The 27,292-nt window shown below is 40.2% G+C and overlaps 1 protein-coding gene across 3 annotated transcripts in view; it reads left to right on the top strand.

Annotated features, from left to right (window-relative positions):
* Positions 1-2,540: 2,540 nt before the first annotated feature.
* STAG1 (STAG1 cohesin complex component) overlaps positions 2,541-27,292 on the top strand; it is a 496,597-nt gene continuing 471,845 nt past the window's right edge. For all 3 annotated transcript variants that reach the window (XM_086354992.1, XM_086354939.1, XM_086355119.1), the window contains exon 1: positions 2,541-2,724. The gene's annotated coding sequence lies outside the window, so the exon portion shown is untranslated. The remainder of the gene's footprint in view (positions 2,725-27,292) is intronic.

Below are 27,292 nucleotides of genomic sequence, written 5' to 3'. Positions count from 1 at the left end.
CGCCAGCAATGAAGGAGACCCCAGTCTGACTCCTGGGTTGGGAAGATCTGCTGGAGAAGAGGGATAGGCTACCCACTCCAGTATTCTTGGGGTTCCCTTGTGGCTCAGCTGGTAAACAATCCGCTTGCAATGCGGGAGACCCGGGTTCCATCCTTGGGTTGGGAAGATCCCCTGGAAAAGGGAAAGGGTACCCACTCCAGTATTCTGGCCTGGAGAATTCCATGGACTACAGTCCATGGGGTCAGATGACTGAACTGCTTTTACTTTATCTTATCAAATAGTTAAAAGTTGAATGTACCTGATATTACAAAGCTACTAAGAGGAATCAGAAACTTGAGTAAGAAAGATGTATTATTTTAAATGTTGAATTTTGCTCTGGAGCTTCCTGTCAAGAAAGCTGAATATGAGGAATGCTAAGGGAAAATCAGGAACAGATAGTAATTTAAAGAGATTTTTGAAGGGCAATAATGTAGTAGAGAACACCACAGAGAGCTAAGAGTTGACCTATGGGTTGGAAGAAAGAGGAGGCACTAGCAAAGGAATACAAAGACCAGAAAACCAGGTAGACTGATCCCAGGAATTGTCTTAAAAAGGGTGGGGGCGGGGGTGGGGGGGGCGGTGGGGACAGGGTTTCAAGAAGGGGATAAGGATTGGGTGTGCCAAGAAAAAGAGGATGAGAAAATGGTTGAAGCTTGAGCATGGTTAGAACTTGAGCACTTTATAAAGTGTAAATTCAGTTTGCCATTATGGGTTAGATTGATAAAAGGTAAGGAATAAGGTGGAAGTGAAAGCAGGAGACAGTGAAAAGAAGGTTGATATTACAGTAACAGGCGGTAGTAGTACAAATTTTTAAAAAGCCCTTGGAAACTGTTGAAAAATAGAAGCCAACGGCTAAGATACTGAAGATATAAGGTCCTAGGAAAGTAGAGGTGGAAGGAGGAAATAGGAATGAACGACATAGGTAGTCCTGGAAGAAGCACTGATCTGGGGGAGAAGGAGAGGGGGAGAATGAGTCAATTTGGTGAGAATTTGAAAGGTCATGAACACGGCGTGTCAACAATATTTTAAGATGGAGAGAATATTAAACTGGAATTTCATGGCTCTGATCCCTGTTAATCAGAAGATTTTATCTATTAGTATGGATTGGGATTGGCACCTTAACAAGGAAAATGAGAAACAGTTTGTAGAGAATACGATAGGAATTCATCCAAAGATGAGTTTATATATATATATATACATACATATATATAAAGTGGGAGTGCAGTCACGACTTCATAGCCAACCAGGTAGAACTGGGGCTTTCTCCAGTGAAAAACCACACAGTATGACCTTTGAGAGAGAAATCAGAAATTGGGATAATTTATTGGAGACTGACCCTTAAGACTATAAAGGAGTCGAGCGATTCTAAGGCAATACAGAAATAGAGCTGGCTGGCTACAGTAACAAGAGAATTTAGTCATAAATGGGGCTGATGACCTGGGAGATTAAGGATTCACTTCTGTATTGAAAGTTTTGAGTGGGTGAAAGGTAGGAGCCACGATCAGGCAGAGGCAGGGGGTAGAGTAGGGAAAAGGCGACATTCAAAGGCATATTTTGGGCATGATCTCACGCTAGTCAATTGTTTCCCTTTTGGCAGCTAAACGGCTAGGATTCTCCCGTCCATTTCAGAGCTACTGAGAATAGTCTTAGGCTGTGGAAGGAGAAATCTGATTCCAAAGCGGAGGCTGTATTTTCTCAATCTACTTACATTCTTTTCTCACTAACTAGCCAATGCTGCCGCCTTATGCAAAGCCGGCACCACGGAAAGGATCTGCTTTAGAGGCAGTGACGACGCCAATCGGCCTGGGGCGCGCAGTGTTGCGTCTAGATGCACGGCGAGGGAGGTCCCAAACAGCTCTCAAAACCTTTTCACCCTCGCCCGGGAAAGCACCTCGTCAACCGTAGACAATAAATCGCTCGTACAATGCTAAGCTCTGAGGCCCTGGTTGACACCAGGAGAGGCGGGAGCGTGGTTTAGCGCTGCCACCCTTCCGCTTTTCTGCAGAGCGCTTTTCTGCAGAGGCGGGGGATGGGGGCAGCTGGACCGGGCGGGGCTGCGCTAGTCCCGCGACCTGGGGAGGGGCCGCGGTGAAGGGGCCAGGGGCGGGTTTCCCTCCTAGGTCTCGGAAAAGCTCCAAAAATGGCGGGCGGCAACTCAGCTAGCGGGGCGCGCAGGCGCCACTGCCGCCATCCTTCCGCCCGCCTCGGGCGGCCCACGAACCTCCACAGCCCCCTCACGGAGAGGTATCCGCCGCTTGCGATTGGCTGAGCTGGGCCAGCGCTCCGTGCGGGGGCCGGGCCGCCACGCAGAGGCCACGTTTCCCGCCCCGCTGGTGCGCGTGCGCACAATCCCCACAGGAAAGCGTTCGCGCGCGTCCCCGCCGCGGCCCCCAGCTCGCGCCTCAGCTCCCTCCCCTTTCCGGGCAGGCCCGTCCCGTCAGCGAGGCAGTAAGCACCGCGGCCAGCAGAGGGCGGTCCGGACCCAAGTCTGCAGCGGCGCCATTGGCGTGTGGAAAATGCCACCAGATGGCGGGTTAGGATTGCAGCTCCGTTGAAGGCGCGGCCCCCGCTCCCGAACCCCCGGCGACCACCCCGTAACAACCCCCCCACATCGGGAATAACACACCGGAGACTTTTGGGGGGAAACTACGTCGACGGCCGGCGGTGCCCGGATGGGCAGCTGAGGTGAGCGCGGGCGGCGGCGACGGCGGCGGGGGGCGGGAAAGAGGGGGAATGCGGCGGCAGCGGCGCGGGGGCTGGAAGCGCCGATCCAAGATGGAGGCCGGGCGAGAGCGAGAGAGCGCGAGCGGAGAGCGGGCGGGCCGGGCGCGGGCCCCGCGCGGGGGAGGGAGGCCGCGCAGGCCTGTGCGGGGCGCGGCGGTCTCCGGCCGTCCGGGCGCCAGTGGGGACGGCTGTGGGCGCGGCGGGTACCCCGGAACCCTAGTCGCTCCGCACCCCTCCCGCGGGCCCCGAAAATTGTGCCCCCGCCCGCTCGGGCACTACGGCGACGGGCGCGGAAGCCTTTGTGGCGCGCTCGGGCCCGCCGCCAAGCCCGCCCTCCGCCCCCCCGCCCGGACTCTCGGGACTCGCCCGCGCCCGGCGGGGCCGGGCCGAGGCGGGCTGGTGCGAATGCCATCCGCCGCCCTGCGTTTCTGCGGTGTTTTAGCGGCGGCGGCGTTGTCACATGACAACGAGCTCGCCTCGGCTGAGGGGCCTGGGGGTCGCTCGGCGAGGCGACCGGCCCAGGCCTCTTCTCAGTGGGGAGGAGCGGGGGGCTGGCGCCTGGGGCAGAGGGGACGTCAAAGCCGGGCTTTCCCGCTATCTGCCCTCCCCGCCCCCGACGGAGGCCTCCTTGTGAAACGTGTGCAGGCCGGAGCACTGCCCCGCTAGTTTTCCAGCCCCCCGGGAGACGAGGCCAATAAAAGTTGTTTTCCCTCCTTTCTCGGGGTGGGGGCGGGGTGAAGAGCTAGGAAACGGGAGTGCTTGGAGTTGAACCTGGGCCTCAATTGGAGATTCCAAACTGGGTGCTTCTTGTGTGCTATGGGGACTAAGAAATTTTCAGGTTTTAGGATTGTCACGTCACCTCTTCTACCTACATTTGAAATGTTACCGATTCTCTTCATATTGCAGAGAATCGTGCCCCGGGAGTGTAAAGCAGGGGATGGTTTTGGGCACTTATAGATTCAAACCAATGCTGTTTGTATGCGACGATAGCGAATTATTTGCTGTTCGTCGATGTTAAGATGATGTGTATAGTTTATTTTCGTGATTGTGACTAGAGAGGAGTTTTTTTTTCTTTCATCTCTTCGCGAACGTAGTGTTTATGAAAGTATTTGACATGGCATTAAGAAAGTTGTGTGATTTGTGACTTACGTGGTATTTGACTCCATCTTTTAGATTTTCATGTGTCTTTTTCAGAAAATTGCAAATTCTGATGGTGAAACACTTAGGAAAATAAAGATTCAGAACAGTGAAAATAAAAACAACTTGTGTATTGTATTGAATAGTGTACCTTGTACTCATATTTATACTGTACGAAAAATTCAGGCTAAAAAAATTTGCTCCAGGGAGGAAATAGCGAAAAGTTCGGGAAGGTTGTTTACTTGCTTTCAGATTTTGAGAATAGTTATAACACAAGTAGTTTGCTATCTAAATAAAGTACTAGAAGAACCGACAGGAGTTTTGCTACAATTTTTTCGTTATATTTAAAAACGTACATTAAGTTTACTCCGGTGGTCTATCAATGGTCATTTTAACAACCAAGCTACTTTGATTGGAAATTCCTCAATATCCACTTCAGTTTTGATATTCTGGCAAAACTTAGGGGTATTTAAATATATGTGAAATGTGGAAAATTGTTATTTTCCATATGGAAAATGTTGCTAGAATTGCTTCCTTTGAACACAGTATACAAATACTGTTGATTTGAATAACTTTCTTAAAGCCTTAAGGGGGCTGTGGTAGGAAGAGAGCCCAGGACTGAAGTTATTTTAAACTTTTCCTAGGTATTTGATCTTTGTGGTGTCGCTCTATGAGCCTTACTTTCCTTATCGCTAAAATGAAAATTTTTGGCTTGTATATATATATATTTTAATGTATAGCGAGGTACCACACATTTAGTAGCTTCAGTTCAGTTGCTCAGTTGTGTCCGACTTTTTGCGACCCCATGAACCGCAGGACGCCAGGCCTCCCTGTCCATCACCAACTCCCGGAGTTCACTCAAGCTCATGTCCATTGAGTCCGTGATGCCATCCAACCATCTCATCCTCTGTCGTCCCCTTCTCCTCCTGCCCTCAATCTTTCCCAGCATCAGGGTCTTTTCCAGTGAGTCAGCTCTTTGCATCAGGTGGCCAAAGTATTAGAATTTCAGCTTCAACATCAGTCCTTCCAATGAACACTCGGGACTGATCTCCTTTAGGATGGACTGGATGGATCTCCTTCCAGTCCAAGGGACTCTCAAGAATCTTCTCCAACACCACAGTTCAAAAGCATCAATTCTTCGGTGTTCTGCTTTCTTTATAGTCCAACTCTGACATCCATACACGACTACTGGAAAAACCATAGCCTTGACTAGATGAACCTTTGTTGACAGTAATGTCTCGACTGTTTAATATGCTGTCTAGGTTGGTCATAATTTTCCTTCCAAGGAATAAGCGTCTTTTAATTTCATGGCTGCAGTCACCATCTGCAGTGGTTTTGGAGCTCAGAAAAATAAAGTCAGCCACTGTTTCCACTGTCTCCCCATCTTTTTGTCATGAAGTGTTGGGGCCAGATGCCATGATCTTAATTTTCTGAATGTTGAGCTTTAAGCCAACTTTTTCACTCTCCTCTTTCACTTTCATCAGGAGGCTCTTTAGTTCTTCACTGTCTGCCATAAGGGTGGTGTCATCTGCATATCTGAGGTTATTGATATTTCTCCCGGCAATTTTGATTCCAGCTTGTGCTTCATCCAGCCCAGCGTTCTCCTGATGTACTCTGCATATAAGTTAAATGCAGAGTACATTTAGCAGCTTCAACAACACCTATTTATTATCTCACAGTTTATATAGGTGAGAAATCTGGGTACTTTGTAGCGGGGCTTTCTGTTCAACATCTCACCTGGCTAAAATCAAGATGTTGGGCGTGCTGGCTCAGTTCTCATTTGAGACTTAGGACCTTCCATGCTCACTACTTGTTGGCAGAATTTCCTTGTGGCTGTATGACTGGACTCACCATCTTCTTTCTAGCTGTTGGCAGGGCTTTCTCACTTCCTTACCACATGTCATATAGGCATTTTCACGTCATGACTTTTTGCTTTCATCCAGGCAAGCAAGAGTAAGTTGCTCTGGCTTCCTCTGTCTTTGTCCTCTGGACTCCCTTAGGAGACTCCTTTTTAAAGCTGATCTAATTAGATCAGACCTACTCAGGATGATCTTTTTGATGAACTCAACTGATTAGGGACCTTAAGTACATATGCAAAAATCTTTTTGCCATATAGCAATCACAGGAGTGATACCCCATTATAATTACAGGTCTGTCCCATACTGGAGGGTTGCTTATGAGGGTGAGTCACTGTGGTTTGTTAGAATTTTGCTTGCCACGGGACAGAAGTATCTTTACAATTTAGAATCTTTATGTACAAGAAGACCACTTAGGCAAAGCAGTAACCCCACTTGATAAGTTTACTCATACTTGTTTTGTCTTTATGCTTTTTCCTCTTTGTATTTCCTGGTACCTCAGTTGAAGTGCCTGCCTCTATAAAAATATTTTATTGTATATAAAAGAAATTAAGAATTAAAAAGTTAAGTAGAAAGGCAAAAAAAGGACAGTGGAGATTATGCAGTTCTCATCATTGCTTGATACCTATTGTTTTACTCATTTTAGGAATGTGATTGAATCTCAGGGAAGTTAAGAAATATAAATGACTAAGATCACCCTCCTATTAAGTGGCAGGTAGATTTATAAACTTATTACATCAGACAGTTGCTGTGGTATGGTTGGTCCAGTTACTTTTGAAGAGAGAATTGTGAAAAAGAATAATTATTTAAAATGGAGTACAGATATTGAAAAGTGTTAGTTGTTCAACCATGTCCTACTCTTTGCAACCCCACGGACTATAGCCTCTCTCCATGGAATTCTCCAGGCTTGAATACTGGAGTGGGTTGCCGTTTCCTTCTCCAGGGGATCTTCCCTACCCAGGAATCGAACCTAGGTCAACTGGTGGACAAAGAGGGGAGCAAAAATTGGTCATGGTATATTGGAGGTTTCACAGTCTAAGAAGCAAAATATCTTCAAAAGAAGGCAATTTAGTTAAGAATAAGATTTAGAGACTATAACCAGGAGTTAAAATTGTTCAGGAGATACAGCTAAATTTCTTAATAGAGAGGTGGTAAAGTAAGGGCTTGGTAGATCTTTGTTAGCTGAATTAAAATATGTCTCTAGAATTTATAGGATCCTTGCTACTGTGATACTGTAGGGAAAAGAAGGAAGCAGAGAATTAAAAGGATGCTCTTGCATAAGCCTAGGAAAGATGATTCTTGAGGTGGAAATAAGGATGTGTCTACAGAGGAGAAGGGATCAGTTTGGTAGTCAAGAGGACAGGATCCCAACTTCCTGAGTTTTAGTGCTGAGAGAAACCTTGTTTTTGACAAATGAGATTCTATTTAATTGAGCTTTAAGTAGGTCATAGGCCAGTTGGTTTTATAGAATCTTTTCTCTGTGTACTAATTCACACCTTATTGCTTCTTTCAAGTTTCTTCCCTTTCCTTTTCTGTGTTCTTGCCAGTTAGTGCTTAAAGGATAGTCAGTCCTACCTTCTTTATAGGATACATTCCTTTGTGCTGTGAGCCTAAATGATGCACCAGTTAGTCCTTCAAATTTCTCTATAGAGTTTTGCTGCAATTAAACAGCTCTGCTGCTAAGTCACTTCAGTCGTGTCCGACTCTGTGCGACCCCAGAGACGGCAGCCCACCAGGCTACTCCGTCCCTGGGATTCTCCAGGCAAGAACACTGGAGTGGGTTGCCATTTCCTTCTCCAATGCATGAAAGTGAAAAGTGAAAGTGAAGTCGCTCAGTCGTGTCTGACTCTTAGCGACCCCATGGACTGCAGCCCACCAGGCTCCTCCGTCCATGGGATTTGTCCAGGCAAGAGTACTGGAGTGGGGTGCCATTGCCTTCTCCAAACAGCTCTATAGATGGCTTTTAACTTATTGGAAGACAAAGTTACAAAAACATTTAATGTTGTGACCCAGTGCAAACACACACTACGGAAATAACACTTAACTTTTATGCAGTACATGCTGATATATTGTATATATTTTTGAAACTAAGAATGCTGGTTGCAGCTCACTTATGTGATTTATAGCAACCCTTTCACTTGGCTGAATTATAATCTCATTGTTAATTGGGAGAGTGCGAAGTAAAACCAAACCATAAGAAATCATTTCACTTCTATCAGATTGGCAAATACTAAAAATTCTGATGATATCAAGTGTTGGTGAGAATGTGGAGAAATTAGCCTACCACTTTTGGAGGGACATAGTCATTTTGTAAAAGAAAGTGACTTTTGTAGCGGTAGAATACATGTACGTTAACCTAGTAATTATGTTTTTGTCTTTTTATTCCTAATGAGAGAAATTCTTGTATGCTGGGATATGTGAACAAAAATGTTTGCAATAGCCAAAATGTAGCCAAAATGTTCATCATTCTACCACTGTTTTTCAAATACCAGTGGTGATTTTCAAATGATAAAATAATCTTGATTTGTAGGATAACCTCACTTGGTCACAGTGTATTATCTCTTTTACATTTAATGTTTTGCTAGAATTTGGGGATATTTTTTCATCAGGAATATTATTTTGTAGTTTTCTTTGATTGTAATGTCTTTGTCAGGTTTCAGTATTTGGATTAGGATACTCTCAAAAGTATCCTAGTGGCTCAGACGGTAAAGCGTCTGTCTGCAATGCAGGAGACCTGGGTTCGATCCCTGGGTTGGGAAGATCCCTGGAGAAGGAAATGGCAGCCGTCTATGGGGTCGCAAAGAGTCGGACACAACTGAGCGACTTCACCTTCACTTTCACTCAAAAGTATGGGAGGTGTTCCCTCTACTTACTGCAATATTCCTTGACTGGTAGAATTCATCAGTGATACCGTTTGGACTTAAATTTTTTTCTTTTTTTGTAGGGAGACTTTTGGTAAGTTCAAATTCTTTTTTGTTTTTAATTGGACATAGATTTTGTTTCATCTTATGTTAATTTTGGTGTATTTTTAAAGAAGTTTGTTGACATTGATTTCTATGCAATTCCCTTGTCATCTTTAGGATGTTTGTAGGATTTGTATCTATCTCTCTTTAATTTCTGATGTTATTAGTGTGTTCTTTCTTTTTTTTCTTGACCAGTCTAATTCTTGGTCTATCTGTATATCTTTTCAAAAATAACAATGCTGGTTTTCTCCGTTTGTCTTTTCTCTGTCATTTTTTTCCTGTTGTTTATAATTTTTTTCCCCCATGTATTTTGCTTTTCCTTTTCTTCTTAAAGTGGTTAGAGATTTCAGACATTTCTTGTTTTCTAATTTAAATATGCAAAGCTCTAGATTTTCTTCTAAGCACTGCAGTTGCCTACAGATTTTGATATTCTTATTATCATTTACTTTGGAATAGTTTCTAACTTGCTTTGTGATTTCTTTGTTGACCCAGGGATTATTTAAAAAGGGTTTTGTTTAATTTTCAAATATTTGGCATTATTTTAGATATCTTGTTATTTATTTCTAACAATTTCATTTTGAGGCTTGAGATATATGCTGTATAATTTTAATCTTTTCAAATGTATAGAACCTTGAGTTATGGTTCATTATGTGGTTTATATTAATATACTTTTCACACTTGAAAAAAAATACATATTCTGCAATTGTATGGTGTACTGTTCTGTAAAATATCAGTTAGATTCAGGTGTTTTGGTAGCATTTTTCAAATCATTTGTGTGTACTGTTTTGTTTTTGTTTGTTTGTTTCGTTTGTTTTTTTGTCTAGTTATATCAGTTGCCGAGAGGGATGTTAAAATATCTAACTATGACTGTTGAATTACGTATTTCTCCCTTAATTTTGTTGTTTTTTGCCTCTATATTTTGAAGCTATGTTTCTAGGCACATTCAGTTAATACAGCCACTCTAATTTTCTTGAGCTTACTGTTTCTGTAGTGTATTTTCTTCTATCCAGTTACTTTAAATTTTTCTTTGTGTTTAAAATGTCCCTCTTGAAGGCAGCATATAGTTGAGTTTTGCTTTTTTAAAAATCCATTCTGACAGTATGGAAGTGGCATCTTTCGGTTTGATTGAACATTGATTATATACTAATGCCTGTCAAAAAATGTGGAAGTTCTAAGATTTTACTGAGATTTAACTTGCTAACAAGTTAACCTGCTACAGTTTAATGGAGTCATGAGACTCCTTGGTCAGAGATGAACAGTGCACTACAGCAATAACAGTAGCCACAGCATCAGCATTGGTGTCAGATCTTGGAGCCCCACTTTGTACATGGTAGAGTGAAGATGTGACACCTACATGTGTATTGGGTTGTGTTAGAGGAGAGGAATCCCAAGCTTAGAGAAACTCGTATTTTTGTAATGGGTTATAAGCATACCTCTCCTTTTCTCTGAGGGAGATGCTATTTCTCTTTCCCAAGATAATTCACTCTACAAATATACTTGAAAACGTTGGATCAAAGACAGTTGGTGTCTCTGTTTTCAAGATAGGCAGAAAAACAAGAGATCCATGGAAAATTCTTTCAAAACTGCCCAGTGAATTGTCTCAATTTCCTCTATGTAGCTTAGATTTTTCTTTTCTTTGTTAGATGGCCCCGGCCTAGCTTTCCACTTCTGTCTCTGCACTGTACTTCTCTCTGGGTTTTATGCTCTCACTAGATTGATTTCATACTTTATCCCACATCCCTCATGTCTTTGTTCTGGTGTATAATGTGTGTGTAAGGAACACTCCTTGAGTATTTACTGTGTACCAGTAAATATTTTGCAATAACCCTGTGAAGAAGTTATATTGCTATTTTCTGTTTTAAAGGTTAGGTTAAATTTATTTAATCTTAACTAGATAAGTTTATTAGGTTTGATTAAGTCTCATGTTTGTGATGAGGGAGGGACACATTATAGAGAATTCTTTGATTTCTTGATGTTAGTGATAGTTACATGGAGTGCTCACTTTATAATTCTTTAAAATATTATTTAGATTTTATGTATTATGCTATGTAATTGTTATATTTCACAAAGAAAGGAAAAATAGAAAAAGGAAATAAACACTGAGCTGTAGAATCTATTTCAAGTCTTCCTGATATCTTCACTCTCTTTGTATTTTCATTTATTGCAGATATAGTATTGGCACAGTAATGTTTGGTAAGTGGTGGGGTTCATAAGGATGGTATTTTGTAGAGTACTTGTTGCAAGGCCACACAACTAATGAATGAGAGTCAGGATTTAAACCTGCTTACTTTCAGAACCCACAATTTAAATCTTTTAAAAGGGCATTTTAATCTCAGCCTTATTTATGCTGTTTGAAATCTTTTGCATTTTGAAGTTTATCTTACAGAGATTTGATTTTCTTTCCTTTTCCATCATACAGCAGTCAGGTAGTCTTGAGTAGAACATTTGATTTCTAGAGGCCTCAGTTGTCTTATCTCTGTAATGAGGATCCAGTTAAGATTCTTTCAATAAATATTTATGAATGCCTACTCCATGACTAGTAGTGAGTATACAAAGTTGTTTAATACATAGACTTTGCTTTTAAGCAGCTTCTGTTCTAACGAGAGAGATTTAAAAATCAAACCCCCCAAAGCAACAAACCAAGCTAATAAGGATAATACATGGAAGTTGTGAGAGCATTAGGTTCAGGATACTTTGGAAGCATAAAGTACAGAGGTAAGAGGCCGTGCCCCTCTCCTTGTCATTCCACCCCGCCTCCCAAAGTAGATCATTTTTAATGTATCAGGAAGAGTTAGAAGAGTTTTTCAGGGTAGTTCCTTGACTTTGGTAGTTAAGTATCACCTGTACTGTTTTTAGCCTCTGGCAAGATTTCTCTTCATAATTGTTGAGTTGGGTCTAAAGGTACAGGTAGAGGTTTGAGACGCCACTGCTTGTTTCCTCAGTCTTAGAGAGGCAAAAAAAAGTGTTTTATACGTAGTCAAGCATGAATATGACCTAATTGCCTCTTTTGAGGTAACTGATTCCCTGAAGCTATCCTGAAGTTATCTTCCGTGAAGTTATCCTGAAGCTCTGCCAATTCTGTTATATTAGGTTATTATAATTTTTTTCCTATCTCATTGAGAGTACCGAGAGGTAGGCTTTCTCTGTTCTCTAGTAGATACTAGACAGTACAAAGTAGTATATGTGCAGAAATTCTTATGACAGAACGCAAGATATAGAAGCTAAAGAATGTCTTACGCTATGTTCTGCTTAATTGTTAAAGCCTAAATTAATTTTCAGGAAGAAAATGCCCTAGTGTATGCTTTGTACTGTGGAGATAGTTAAAAAGTTTGTGCGTTCACAGATGAAGGAAGCACTGTCACATACTGAAGGGCTAAGAAAGCCATTGTCTGTTGTCTAAGAGATATTCTGGCCTGAGTTACACTCCTGGTGTCAAATTCTAATTCATCTCCTTCCTAGGTACGTAAACATGGGCAGATTCTTTAACCTCTCTAAACCTCAGTCTTCTCACCTGTGTAATGTCACTAATGCCTCATGGATTAATGTATCAGTTAAAAAGGTAACTTTTACCTGTTAGACCATGCTGTTTTTTATGTAAATATATTAGTGTTAAATTTAAAAGGTGAATAAAGTTACAATCCAGATACATCATAAGATTACTTTCCAGAAGCAAGGACTATTAATTAATTGGTTCTTACTAGCACATAGAGCTAGCTGATTCTTCTTAGCACGTAAAGCTGGTTCAACAATAAGCTCTGTTAATGAGAGTGGTCAGAGGGTGAGGTTCTCAGGTTAATAGAGAGATGAGGGTTATAGCCAGAGTTTTGTGCTTATTGTTAAATATATTTTAAAAAAATCGGACTTTTTTTTCTCTAGAAAGTAGTACATCTTGGAAATCCATTGTAATGCTTCCTTGGTAATTAAGATTCGATGGCTGTATCAAGATTTTTATTTATAAAAAAATAAAAATAGCTTTGCATGTATAATTTCACAAAGAGACTAGGAATGAATCTTTACCAAAAGCAAAACATAATTTCGAAAATTACTTCTTTGTGTAAGTTCTTAAAGTAAGATGGTCAGATGGCTGCTTTTCCTGTCATAAAAATGGGGTACAGGAAGCAAAACCTGGGTTAATCTGAGCTTTTAAAAAAGTTTTGGATATTTAATAATTTATAAATGTGAAGAGAATGTGATATAAGAGAGAAAAACGAGGGTAGGGCTAGAGACTTGAGTTTTAATCGCAGCTTTACCACTAAATAGCTGTGTGTCTTTGAATCACTACTTCTCTGAACCTCAGTTTCTTCATTGTAAAATTTGTGACTTGGACTTAGTTTCCAAGATTCCTGTAAATTTTTTAGTCTCTGTTGAGGAAATCAAGTCTGAATCAGGTAATGCAAAATTTTTGATTTTAAAAACTTTAGTTTAAAGTTTGAGTGTGTTATCAGCAGGCTCCTTTGTCTCATCTTCTAACAGCTTATTAGAATAATTCATGCTTTGCTCTAGCTGATTCGTGTACAGACCAAATACGTTAATATTTAGATCGTACTTAACAGTTTTTGGTTTTAGCTATGGGTGTTTACTTCTTTATTTGGTGTAAAAAAGATTAGCAAGTGTCTTCATATAATTTTAGTCATTTTGAGTTATTGAGACATTTGTTGAACACCTGTAGTGTGCCTTACACTCTGGTTATAAAGACATAAAAGCACAGTTCTTGTCTTCCTGATGTGCAGAGAATTCAAGACTCAGAACTTAGGTGTGATAACCTCCAAAAATCCTTTTCTAATAGCCTTATTGCTCCTTCCTCCCACTATTTCTCCCTTTCTCAAATCCAGGATTGGTCAAAGTGCTATTCCTTTGTCTTTTAGTGGTATGCTGTGCCGGGGCGCCATGATTGGCTGTGGAATTGGTGATGCTCTGCATAAAGGTGCTCCAGCCAAGGGGCTTGGTCAGGGCTGAAATCCAGATTTCAATCTTCTTGACCAACTATCCATTTGCTTTTTTCATGATTTTTTAATCATCTGCCCAGAGGCCCTTTCCCCCAGTTCTTAGAAAAGAACTTGCATATGGTAGCAGATATCTACCCTGTGCATAAGTGTACCATTAAGAACTTTCCGTAGTGTGTTTTTTTGGCAGATAAGTTTTATAGTAGGTAATACATGCCTTGAAATGGTTTGTTGAAGGAGCACGTGCTTCTTGAACACAAATTCTTACATAAGTTTTGAAAGAAGAATAGAAATTAACCAGGCAAGACTGGGATGATGGAGATGGAATGGTAAATATAGAGGTAAATATTCCAGGTAAATATAGAGGGATAATGTAGTGATCTGGTCTAGAACTCAGTGGTTCTTAAATTGTGCTCCCTGCACCAGTATTATTAACATTACCTGTTTGAGAACTTGTTTGAAATACAGGTTCTTGGCCCTCACCCTAGTCCAGCTGTATCAAGAAATTCTTGAAGTAGAGGCCAGCAGTTTGTGTTTTAACAGGTCTTTCTGGTGATTCTGATGCAGTCTGAAGTTTGAGGGCCACTGCTATAGCCCACTTATTGAGGAAGCATTAGTTTGAGGGTGTGTGAAGAGGCTTGGGGTTAGCTATAGAGAGAGATTAAAATATAGAGCTGTAAGCAGTGACCAGAGTGCCGAGTGTGCCAAAGTAGAGTTTGAACTTTGTCCTTTGGCCAGTGACTGCACATTAGAATCACCTGGGAGCTTTAAACATAAGCTAAAGAATGGGACTTCCTAGTGGCTCAGCCGGAGAAGGCAATGGCAGCCCACTCCAGTACTCTTGCCTGGAAAAAACATGGACGGAGAAGCCTGGTAGGCTGCAGTCCATGGGGTCGCTAAGAGTCAGACAGGACTGAGCGACTTCACTTTGACTTTTCACTTTCATGCATTGGAGAAGGAAATGGGAACCCACTCCAGTGTTCTTGCCTGGAGAATCCCAGGGACAGAGGAGCCTAGTGGGCTGCTGTCTCTGGGGTTGCACAGAGTCGGACACGACTGAAGCGACTTAGCAGCAGCAGCAGTGGGTCAGTGGATGGGAGTCTGCCTGCCAGTGCAGGGGACACTGATTCAATCCCTGGTCTGGGAAGATTCAGCTATGCCTGTGAACCACAACCTCTGAGCCTGTGCTCTAGAGCCCTTTAGCTGAAACTACTGAGCCCATGTGCTGCAACTACTGAAGCCTTGCACCTAGAGCCTGTGCTCTCCAACCAGAGAAGCCACTGCAGTGAACAGCCAGTGCACTGCAATGGATAGTAGCCCCCAGTAGCTGCAACTAGAGAAAGATTGCCTGCAGTGATGAAGACCCAGTACAACCGAAAAATTAAAAATAAATAGAAGTTTAAAAAAACAGAAAATAAAGAATGGTTGGTATCTACCCCAGACCAACTGACATCCAGTCTCTGACTTTGTGATGCACAGAGGGTTCTGAAGTACGTACCTGACAGAACTTGGTTACTGATTATAATAGAATATGTGTTTATTGAGAATGTGTCAAATACTTTGTCCAGTAGCATGATGATAAATAACACTACAGTCTTACATAGGTATTACATTTCACAGATGAGGTACAGAGGTTAAGTACTTTTCCCTAGCTAGGAAGTGGTAGGTTTGAGTCCAAGTTTTTATAACTCTATAATAAAGTCTTAAGCAATAAACTCTATAATAAATCTCTTAAGCAATTTTTTTAAACCTGGGATTCATAAACTTGGGAAAATAATCATATTTTCATTTTCCCTAATCTCTAAGAGAGATTTCACATTTTCTTTGATTTTGAATGTAGGTAACAAATCATGGTTGTATGAGCAATACTATAGCTTTCTTACAAATAGAAATCAGAAATATTTTCATATTAAATTACAGATGTTGCAGATATCTCAAAATATCTTTTATCCTAAGCAGTGCTTTAAAATTGGGCTAACTGGTAGATCCACCTCTAGATGTGTTATTTACTGTGTTAAAGAAGCACATACAATCAGATCAGATCACATCAGTCGCTCAGTAGTGTCCGACTCTTTGCGACCCCATGAATCGCAGCACGCCAGGCCTCCCTGGCCATCACCAACTCCCAGAGTTCACTGAGACTCATGTCCATTGAGTCAGTGATGCCATCCAGCCATCTCATCCTCTGTCGTCCCCTTCTCCTCCTGCCCCCAATCCCTCCCAGCATCAGAGTCTTTTCCAGTGAGTCAACTCTTCGCATGAGGTGGCCAAAGTACTGGAGTTTCAGCTTTAGCATCATTCCCTCCAAAGAAATCCCAGGGCTGATCTCCTTCAGAATGGACTGGTTGGATCTCCTTGCAGTCCAAGGGACTGTCAAGAGTCTTCTCCAACACCACAGTTCAAAAGCATCAATTCTTCGGCACTCAGCCTTCTTCACAGTCCAACTCTCACATCCATACATGACCACAGGAAAAACCATAGCCTTAACTAGACGGACCTTTGTTGGCAAAGTAATGTCTCTGCTTTTGAATATGCTATCTAGGTTGGTCATAACTTTCCTTCCAAGGAGTAAGCGTCTTTTAATTTCATGGTTGCAGTCACCATCTGCAGTGATTTTGGAGCCCAGAAAAATAAAGTCTGACACTGTGTCCACTGTTTCCCCATCTATTTCCCATGAAGTGATGGGACCGGATGCCATGATCTTCATTTTCTGAATGTTGAGCTTTAAGCCAACTTTTTCACTCTCCACTTTCATCAAGAGGCTTTTTAGTTCCTCTTCACTTTGTGCCATAAGGGTGGAGGTTATTGATATGTCTCCCAGCAATCTTGATTCCACCTTGTGTTTCTTCCAGTCCAGCGTTTCTCGTGATGTACTCTGCATATAAGTTAAATAAACAGGGTGACAATATACAGCCTTGACGTACTCCTTTTCCTATTTGGAACCAGTCTGTTGTTCCATGTCCCGTTCTAACTGTTGCTTCCTGACCTGCATACAGATTTCTCAAGAGGCAGGTCAAGTGGTCTGGTATTCCCATCTCTTTCAGAATTTTCCACAGTTTATTGTGATCCGCACAGTCAAAGGCTTTGGCATAGTCAATAAAGCAGAAATAGATGCTTTTCTGGAACTCTCTTGCTTTTTCCGTGATCCAGCGGATGTTGGCAATTTGATCTCTGGTTCCTCTGCCTTTTCTAAAACCAGCTTGAACATCAGGAAGTTCACGGTTCACATATTGCTGAAGCCTGGCTTGGAGAATTTTGAGCATTACTTTACTAGCATGTGAGATGAGTGCAATTGTGCGGTAGTTTGAGCATTCTTTGGCATTGCCTTTCTTTGGGATTGGAATGAAAACTGAGCTTTTCCAGTCCTGTGGCCACTGCTGAGGTTTCCAAATTTGCTGGCATATTGAGTGTGGCACTTTCACAGCATCATCTTTCAGGATTTGGAATAGCTCCACTGGAATTCCATCACCTCCACTAGCTTTGTTCGTAGTGATGCTTTCTAAGGCCCACTTGACTTCACATTCCAGGATGTCTGGCTCTAGGTGAGTGATCACACCATTGTGATTATCTGGGTCGTGAAGATATTTTTTGTACAGTTCTTCTGTGTATTCTTGCCACCTCTTCTTAATATCTTCTGCTTCTGTTAGGTCCATACCATTTCTTTCCTTTATCGAGGCCATCTTTGCATGAAATGTTCCTTTGGTATCTCTGATTTTCTTGAAGAGATCCCTAGTCTTTCCCATTCTATTGTTTTCCTCTATTTCTTTGCATTGATCGCTGAAGAAGGCTTTCTTATCTCTTCTTGCTATTCTTTGGAACTCTGCATTCACATGTTTCTATCTTTCCTTTTCTCCTTTGCTTTTCACTTCTCTTCTTTTCACAGCTATTTGTAAGGCCTCCCCAGACAGCCATTTTGCTTTTTTTGCATTTCTTCACAAATGTGTTTTCTTAATATGTTGATAATTACATTTGAATATAATTAATAATGAATTCCTTTTCTAGATAATAGCCTTTGCTGAGAGAGTTTAGTAGAGTAAGGTGGACAGAAAATAAATCATTTTTGTTATCTTGTAGAATTGAGATTCTTATAAAAGACAATCTCTCTTTCCTTCACCACTTTTCTTTTCTTTGACTGTTAAATAGGACCAAAATCCAAGTTCTTCTTATTGTCAAAGTTATTAAAGACTACTTGGGTTTGGAGTGCCTTTTTAAAAAGTACTTTCTGAAAAATTAGAAGAGATATATGCATTATCTTATCAGGCATTCTAACTATCTGGTCATCTGATACAATGCTATTTAATAGAACTTTCTGCAGTGATGGAAATGTTTTGTTTATGTGCTATCCAGTATGGTATCTATTAACCATAATAATGCAAAGAATCAAAATAATGATAACAGCAATATAATAACACTAATAGCAGTACTACCTAAGCATTTTACATATATTAACTTATGGGATCCATATAACAACCCCATGAGGTGGACACTTTTTACGTTTCAGTTTACAGATAAACTGAAACATGGAGAAGTTAAGTGATTTTCCAAAGTTCACATAGCTAGTAATTAGCAGAACTGGGGATTCAGACCCTGGCAGTCTGGCTTCCTTTATGTTCCCTTTTTAATATATTCCTTTAATCACTTTCCCCCGCTGCCTCCATGCATATACAGGATGCTGTCAGAAGCAACATTTTAAAAAGGAATTTAAGATCACTCATTTTGCTTTATTAGCTAAAAGTTGTGCAGAGCTTACTGGTTTATTTCCTGTAAGTAAATTTGTCTTAGATGTATTAGGTATTTTTAGTAACCAATACTGATATTGTTAAACAGTAATTTATACTTTTCTTAAGTTTAATTTAAAGCTGAGTTCAGAAACTGAATATTCATGTGGTTATTTTGTTTACTGAAACTAACTGAAATATAATTTGAAGCTGTTTTGTGATGAGTTGGCTTTGGTTAATAGATATTTGGCTTTCCTTAGTCAGTATACACATGTGACTAACTTACGTTACATCTAGTATGGTATGTTGGGTTCCTGGAGGCCCAGAAAGGGAGAGGTATATCTCTGAGGTACAAAATTCCACTCCTGCTCTATTCCGGGTGAGCTGGTGGTAGAGTGATATTAAAAGGGGCAAGAAAACTGTCATTTTTCAGTTATCTGTATAGGCATTGTGCTTGAGGCTTTACATATAAAGTCATCATTTATTAAATATAGGCTGTTTTTCACACCCTTCCAGTGCTTTAGATTCATTACATATGCCATTTAATCTGCACACAATGCCTCAGAGAACATGATGATGACAAGGATTATGGATGAGGGCTTTGTTAGTCTCTTCCTCTTCTTTCAGCTTTCCCCTCTCCACTTCAAGGGAATGATCATAAATATAGGTGGGGAATGAGAGGGGAGTGGTGCTGAGGTTATTGATACCAGCTTATCTAGTACTTAAGGTTCTCCAGCTGATAAATTCATTCATTTCATTTTGCCTAGATGTTGGAAATAAGGCAGACAAGGTATTTGTCTTCATGCGAGAGACAGTCAATAATCAGGTAAACAAAATAACCATACATGTGTTAAAAGCTGTGAAAGGAATGATTGAGGTATTGTGATTAGCAATAATGAGATACATACAGTCAGGAAAGGCATCTTTAAGGATGTTAAATTTAAGCTGAGCTTGCACAAAACCTGACGAGACTGGTCCAGGCACAAGGAAGAGCTGGTGCAAAATCTCTGTAGCAGAAATGGCTGTTGTATTTTAGGAACTGAGAGGTGATAATGCAGGGAGCGAGCACAATACCCGAACAGTGTAGTGGCTTCACCTGAGGCTAGAGGGCTAGGCCAGAGTCCGGCTTATGTGTGATATGTTTGGGTTAGCAGGGACTGTAAGGAGTGCAGATTTTATTATATGTAAAATGAGAAACCATTGAGTTTTAAGCAGGGAAGCATTTAAACAACATCCCTCCCTCTAGTTCAGTGATTCTCAACTATGGGTTATATCTTGCTTTACAGGGGACATTGGGCAATTTGCAGAGATTTTTGATTGTCATGACTGGGGGGTGATGATATATGCTACTGGCATTAGTGGGTAGAGACAAGGGTTGCTGCTAAACGTTCTTCATTAAGCCCCCTCCAGCAAAGGATTGTTGGCCCAAAATGTCATAGTGCCAAAGTTGAGAACTGCTCTAGCTGCTCTGTGAATATTGGATTGTGCTGAGGGTTGGAATGGAAGAAGGAAAAGTTAGGTTGATGCAGTGTCCAGGTGATGGTACCTGTACCATGGTTGCAGTAGAGCTAATAATGAGAAATGTAATTGTTTTTATGTTTTGGAAATAATGAGTCAAGAATAATCTCTAGGTTTCTGACTTTAGTAACTGAGTGAATGGTGGTGCCATCCTGGCCACCACCTTGGGAAAGACCGAGAATGATGAGTTCTAATTTTTTAAATCTTATTCATGGAACCTGAATTGCCATTAAAAGATAACACAGCACTATTTTATGGGCAGTAAGAAAGAAAATGCTGTACGCTTGTGCAGTCTACAATTGGTCATACCAGCCACTCATTGCTTGGAAACCTTTTATCTATTTCCAGAGATTTGACAACTTCTTCTGCCTTCATTTCCATTGCTTGACATGTGATAGGCTGTCCTTTAGCATGTATCTCAGTAGCAAAACATAATACTTGTGGCTGTTCTCATTCCCCATAAGTCACTTTGTTGCTTTTCAAGAAAACATGAAATTGAGATTGTTATTAGCAATAATGAAATTTTATTTACTAATCTTAATTTTTGTAACTTTGTGCATGGTAAGTTTTCATTTCAATATTAAATTGCAGAGTAATATTTTAAGACATTTAGCAGGTAGTTAAACTCAACATGCATGAAACTGACAGTGCAGACAATTCAGTTGATGACAAGGTCAGTCAACAATTAGGCTTGAGTTCATGGGTGAACAGTGGCAGCTTTGTTTAATTACTGTCTGTTGAGCACATTATAAAATGCCTTTAATTGTGAGATACATCTTTATCTCAGAAATGTTAAAATAGGGGGAAAATGTGAAATGCAGTAGGTGGTCAGAAACATCCCATACCAGTCCGTTTAACATATGATATGTTGAAATGGATTAATAGCACTATTGATAGTACTTGTATTAATAATATAAATGATTTCTATGTATGGAAACTCAATTTTTATTTTTTTAAAATATAAATTTATTTATTTTAATTGGAGGCTAATTACAATACTGTGTTGGTTTTGCCATACATCAACATGAATCCGCCACGGGTGTACATGTGTTCCCCATCCTGAACCCCCCCTCCCACCTCCCTCCGCATACCATCCTTCTGGGTCATCCCAGTGCACCAGCCCCGAGCATCCTGTATCATGCATCAAACCTGGACTGGCGATTCATTTATATATGATATTATACATGTTTCAATGCCATTCTCCCAAATTATCCCACCCTCTCCCTCTCCCACAGAGTCCAAAAGACTGTTCTATACATCTGTGTCTCTTTTGCTATCTCACATACAGGGTTGTTGTTACCATCTTTCTAAATTTCATATATATGCGGTAGTATACTGTATTGGTGTTTTTCTTTCTGGCTTACTTCACTCTGTGTAATAGGCTCCAGTTTCATCCACCTCGTTAGAACTGATTCAAATGTATTCAAATGATTCAACTGATTCAAATGTATTCTTTTTAATGGCTGAGTAATGCTCCATTGTGTATATGTACCACAGTTTTCTTATCCATTTGTCTGCTGATGGACATCTAGGTTGCTTCCATGTCCTGGCTATTCTAAACAGTGCTACAATGAACATTGGGGTACACGTGTCTCTTTCAATTCTGGTTTCCTTGGTGTATATGCCCAGCAGTGGGATTGCTGGGTCATATGGCAGTTCTATTTCCAGTTTTTGAAGGAATCTCCCCACTGTTCTTCATAGTGGCTGTACTAGTTTGCATTGCCACCAACAGTGTAAGAGGGTTTTCCCCCACACCCTCTCCAGCATTTATTGCTTATAGACTTTTGGATAGCAGAAGTCTGGCGTGAAATGGTACCTCATTGTGGTTTAGATTTGCATTTCTCTGGTAATGAGTGATGTTGAGCATCTTTTCATGTGTTTGTTAGCTTTCTGTATGTCTTCTTTGGAGAAATGTCTGTTTAGTTCTTTGGCCCATTTTTTGATTGGGTCGTTTATTTTTCTGGAATTGAGCTGCAGGAGTTGCTTGTATATTTTTGAGATTAGTTCTTTGTCAGTTGCTTCATTTGCTATTATTTTCTCCCATTCTGAAGGCTGTATTTTCACCTTGCTTATAATTTCCTTTGTTGTACAGAAGCTTTTAATTTTAATTAGGTCTGATTTGTTTATTTTTGCTTTTATTTCCAATATTCTGGGAGGTGGGTCATAGAGAATCCTGCTGTGATGTATGTCGGAGAGTGTTTTGCATGTGTTCTCCTCTAGTTTTATAGTTTCTGGTCTTATGTTTAGATCTTTAATCCATTTTGAGTTTATTTTTGTTTATAGTGTTAGAAAATGTTCTAGTTTCATTCTTTTACAAGTGGTTGACCAGTTTTCCCAGCACCATTTGTTAAAGGGATTGTCTTTTCTCCATTGTATATTCTTGCCTCCTTTGTCAAAGATACGGTGTTCATAGGTGCGTGCGTTTATCTCTGGGCTTTCTATTTTGTTCCATTGATCTATATTTCTGTCTTTGTGTCAGTACCATACTGTCTTGATGATTTTGGCTTTGTAGTAGAGCCTGAAGTCAGGCAGGTTGATTCCTCCAGTTCCATTCTTCTTTCTCAAGATCGCTTTGGTTATTCGAGGTATTTTGTATTTCCATACAAATTGTGAAATTATTTGTTCTAGCTCTGTGAAAAATACCATTTTGAAAAATACCAGTTTGATAGGGATTGCATTGAATCTATAGATTGCTTTGGGTAGTATACTCATTTTCACTGTATTGATTCTTCCAATCCATGAACACGGTATATTTCTCCATCTATTAGTGTCCTCTTTTATTTCTTTCACCAGTGTTTTATAGTTTTCTATATATAGGTCTTTAGTTTCTTTAGGTAGATATATTCCTAAGTATTTTATTCTTTTCGTTGCAGTGGTGAATGGAGTTGGGAAACTCACTTTTTAAAGATCACTGGCAGGTGAAAACTTGGATTTACAATGAGCTGGTCAAACAGTGGTAGAATTTGTTGAAAGAATGGATACAGAGGGTGACAAGTAAGAAATCACTCTAAGGCAGTATTGTAGAAGCTAAAGGATGAAATTAAAGCAATGAAATTCCACGTGTATGTGATTTTTGAGGCTGTGCGCCTATACTACTGCTAAGTCACTTCAGTCGTGTCCGACTCTGTGCGACCCCATAGCCGGCAGCCCACCAGGCTCCCCCGTCCCTGGGATTCTTCAGGCAAGGACACTGGAATGGGTTGCCATTTCCTTCTCCAGTGCATGAAAGTGAAAAGTCAAAGTGAAGTCGCTCAGTCGTGTCTGACTTCTAGCGACCCCATGGACTGCAGCCCACCGGGCTCCTACGTCCATGGGATTTTCCAGGCAAGAGTACTGGAGTGGTGTGCCATTGCCTTCTCCTTGTGCCTATACTAGCAGCACAGTTTTACAGAGTCGATGTATAGGCAAATACATCTTAATTTTGGTTAGTTAGAAAACCTAGCTGGCTCCCCCCCACACACATATTGCATTATAATTTCTATTAATAGTTTAACTTACATAGCTTTGGAAAGCAGTTTGCTAATAGTTTTGGTGCATTATATTAAAAGGTAAAACAGATACTGAATGTTTATTAACCAAAACGAAGTTCCTTTGTATATAAATGGTGTGTGCATATGTGTGTATGTTAGTAATGTTTCTTTGACGTATAAAACCCAACTCTCTCACTGCTACCATTCTTCTGAGCCGGTCAGAAACATCAGGTACACCTGTGAGGTCTCATAGTGATATTATTCCACACCCCCCCGTAATAACCATATTGGTAAAGTCGCAAATACCCTGTTATGACTTTATCTTACTTGTTTGGCACTTAAAATATTGTTTGTATTGTGATAAACTGTAATAATTCACATATGGTTTTCTATACTATAAAATGTCTTTCAGGGTAGGGACATGATTTTGCATGTGTGCCTTATAGCAGTGGAGCAAGCACATTGCTGGGCAAAATAATAGACAGAATAAATACTGCTTAATTCAACTGTATTGAATAATTTAGATTCATACTATATCCTAAGCTTAATTGTTATACTTTAAATCTTTTTATTAGATATTACTGCATTTAGCTTTAGATATGCTGAAAACATTATTCTTTGCTGAGATTAATTCCTGTATCATGCTATTTGTTCCTAAATCTTGTCAGCTACCTTTTTCCTGTCTACTTAGACTTCTTCATTCATTCATTGCATATTGTTACTGACCAGTTTCACTTTTAAGGTCAAGCTGAACAGAGCTTGGAAATGGGAAATAATTCTTTGTCATATGACTTTACTTTAAACAGATACCCACACAATTAAAGAATGATATATTGATGTATGTATTGACCTGTTTGCTTACGTTAGATTTTTTGATAAAGATGGTACAGGTTCATTGATTGATCAAGAAATTTGGATGCTTCTTTAGTTAATTCAGAATATTATTGAAAAAAATTATCTTTGGATTTACATAGAATGTTGAGGAAAATATAAATTTGTAATTATAATACTTCAGACATTTAACGTTTTCCATTTGTAATCTTAGTTCCCTTAAAACAGGAAATCTTTTAATAGGAGCATTTCATTTTCTAAAATAATGAGAAAAAAATGACACTTGGTGTATAAGACCTGTTCATGAATTTCTGTATATGTTGAATTTTTGAAAAAAATTTTTTTTTGAACACAGTCATTGACAGTTTCTTTTCAGTCCAGAGCCTTAGTTCTTTGACACCTTTCTTATCTCCCTCCTGCTTTAATTTTCTCATGTAGCTTGGAACCTTATTTAACTTTCGAAATATGTTGTGCTGCTTTCCTTCTTTGTCTCTTCATTGTATCTTTTCAATCAGTACCCAGCCACAGATCAGTACTGATTTCTATGTACCTGGCTCCCACCTGCTGAGCACATCTGGAAAAAACCATAACTTTGCTGACTGGTTACTAAATTACTTGTGCTTAACCAATCTTAATTGGATCATCATCGTTACCCAGTAATTCTTTTTTGCCTAGTTAGTTCTTTTTCACTTCTCATAGCAGTTATTAAAAAATTTTAACTCTCTTGTAACCCCCTTACTTAACCACTTACCCTCTTTCTCAGTAGATGATCATATCTATTCATTGATAAACTTGGATTTAATTACTATTTTATTTCCAGAATATGTTGAAATGAGGCTAGATAGAGATTACCCTGACATTTGCTATGCCCAACCCTTGGAGGCATACATCAAACTAAGATAGAAATATTAGAACAAAATTTAAAATATTTATCTTTGTAATACTTTTGGTTGAATCTACTGTGGGCTGATTTTAGTATAAAATCACTTCAATTATAATTACATTCTTGGAGTAGTTTTATGTTTTGAAATTTAAGATTAAAACCATTCTTCTGCGTTGTGTTAAAAGTTCCAGATAAATATCTTGTGCTGCCGTTTAAAACTACAGTATAACATGTTAATACGTAAATAACACTGCCCATAAATTTGATGATATTTTACCATGTAACCACTTCCCAGATCAAAGATCTAAAACAATTCTAGCACCCCAAAAGCTTCTCTTAGTTATTTCTCCCTCTCCTCCCCTGAACTATTCCAACTTTTGTAGCTGTCATTTAATTGTACTTTGTATGAGTTCTTTTGCTATACATGATGTTTGTGAGATTCATCCATACTGTGGCATGTACCCACAGTTCTTTTTTTATTGCTGTATAGAATTGTACTATATGAATATACCAAAATGCATACCTTTTTTTTTGCGTGTGTATGTGGGCATTTGGGTTGTTTCAGTTTTTGGCTATTAAAATAAAGTTGCTGTGAACAGTCTTGTACAAGTTTCTTGGTGAACATATGCTCTTAATTTTATTTGGATACATATACCTTGAATGGAATTGCTGGGTTAGTATACTTTTCAATGCCTCTTGGGCTTTCCAGGTAGCTCAGTCAATGCCTCTTTTGTAATGAAACCAAATCATTAACTTTCAGTTCAGTTCAGTTGCTCAGTTGTGTCCGACTCTTTGCGACCCCATGGACTGCAGTGCACCAGGCTTCCCTGTCCATCACCACCTTCCAGAGCTTACTCAGACTCATGTTCATCGAGTCAGTGATGCCATCCGAACATCTCATCCTCTCTCGTCCCCTTCTTCTCCCGCCTTTAATCTTTCCCAGCATCAGGGTCTTTTCAAATAAGTCAGTTCTTCTCATTAGGTGGCCAAAGTACTGGAGTTTCAACTTCAGCATCAGTCCTTCCAGTGAATATTTGGTACTGATTTCCTTTAGGATGGTCTGGTTTGATCTCCTAGGAGTCCAGGGGACTCTCAAGAGTCTTCTCTAACACCACAGTTCAGAAGCATCAATTCTTCGGCTCTCAGCTTTCTTTATAGTCCAACTCTCACATCCACACATGACTACTGGAAAACCATAGCTTTGACTAGATGGACCTTTGTTGGCAAAGTAATGTTTCTGCTTTTTAATGTGCTGTCTAGATTGGTCATAGCTTTTCTTCCAGAGATCAAGTTTCTTTTAACTCATGGCTGTAGTCACTATGTGCAGTGATTTTGGAGCCCAAGACAATAAAATCTGTCAGTGTTTTCCTTGTTTCTCCATCTATTTGCCATGAAGTGATGGGACCGGATGCCATGATCTTAGTTTTCTGACTGTTGAGTTTTTAGCCAACTTTTTCACTCTCATCTTTCACTTTTAACAAGAGGCTCTTTAGTTCTTCTTCACTTTCTGCCGTAAGTGTGGTGTCATTTGCATATCTGAGGTTATTGATATTTCTCCCAGCAATCTTGATTCCAGCTTGTGCTTCATCCAGTCCAGCATTTCGCATGATGTACTCTCCATTTAAGTTAAATAAGCAGGGGGACAATATACCTGTTCTTGACATACTCCTTCCTGATTTGGAACCAGTGTGTTGTTCCATGTCCAATTTAACTATTGCTTCCGGGCCTGCATACAGATTTCTCAAGAGACAGGTCAGATGGTCTGGTATTCCCATCTCTTTAATAATTTTCCACAGTTGTGATCGACACCATCAAAGGCTTTGGTGTATTCAGTAAAGCAAAAGTAGATGTTTCTCTGGAATTCTCCTGCTTTTTGATGATCCTTGGATGTTGTCGACTTGATCTCTAGTTCTTCTGCCTTTTTTAAGTCCAGCTTGAACATCTGAAAGTTCACGGTTCACATACTGTTGAAGCCTGGCTTGGAGAAATTTGAACATTTCTTTGGTAGCGTGTGAGATGAGTGCAGTTGTGCGGTAGTTTGAACATTCTTTGGCAGTGCCTTTCTTTGGGATTGGGATGAAAACTGACCTTTTCCAGTCTTGTGGCCACTGTTGAGTTTTCCAGATTTGCTGGTGTATTGAGTGCAGCACTTTCACAGCATTGTCTTTTAGGATTTGAAATACCTCAAATGGAATTCCATCACCTCCGCT

The sequence above is a fragment of the Bos grunniens genome, chromosome 1, assembly GCF_055505025.1.
Source record: "Bos grunniens cultivar Pamir isolate PY7600 chromosome 1, Bosgru_T2T1.0, whole genome shotgun sequence".
NCBI lineage: Eukaryota > Metazoa > Chordata > Mammalia > Artiodactyla > Bovidae > Bos > Bos grunniens.
This window is presented reverse-complemented; position numbering and strand designations above follow the sequence as displayed.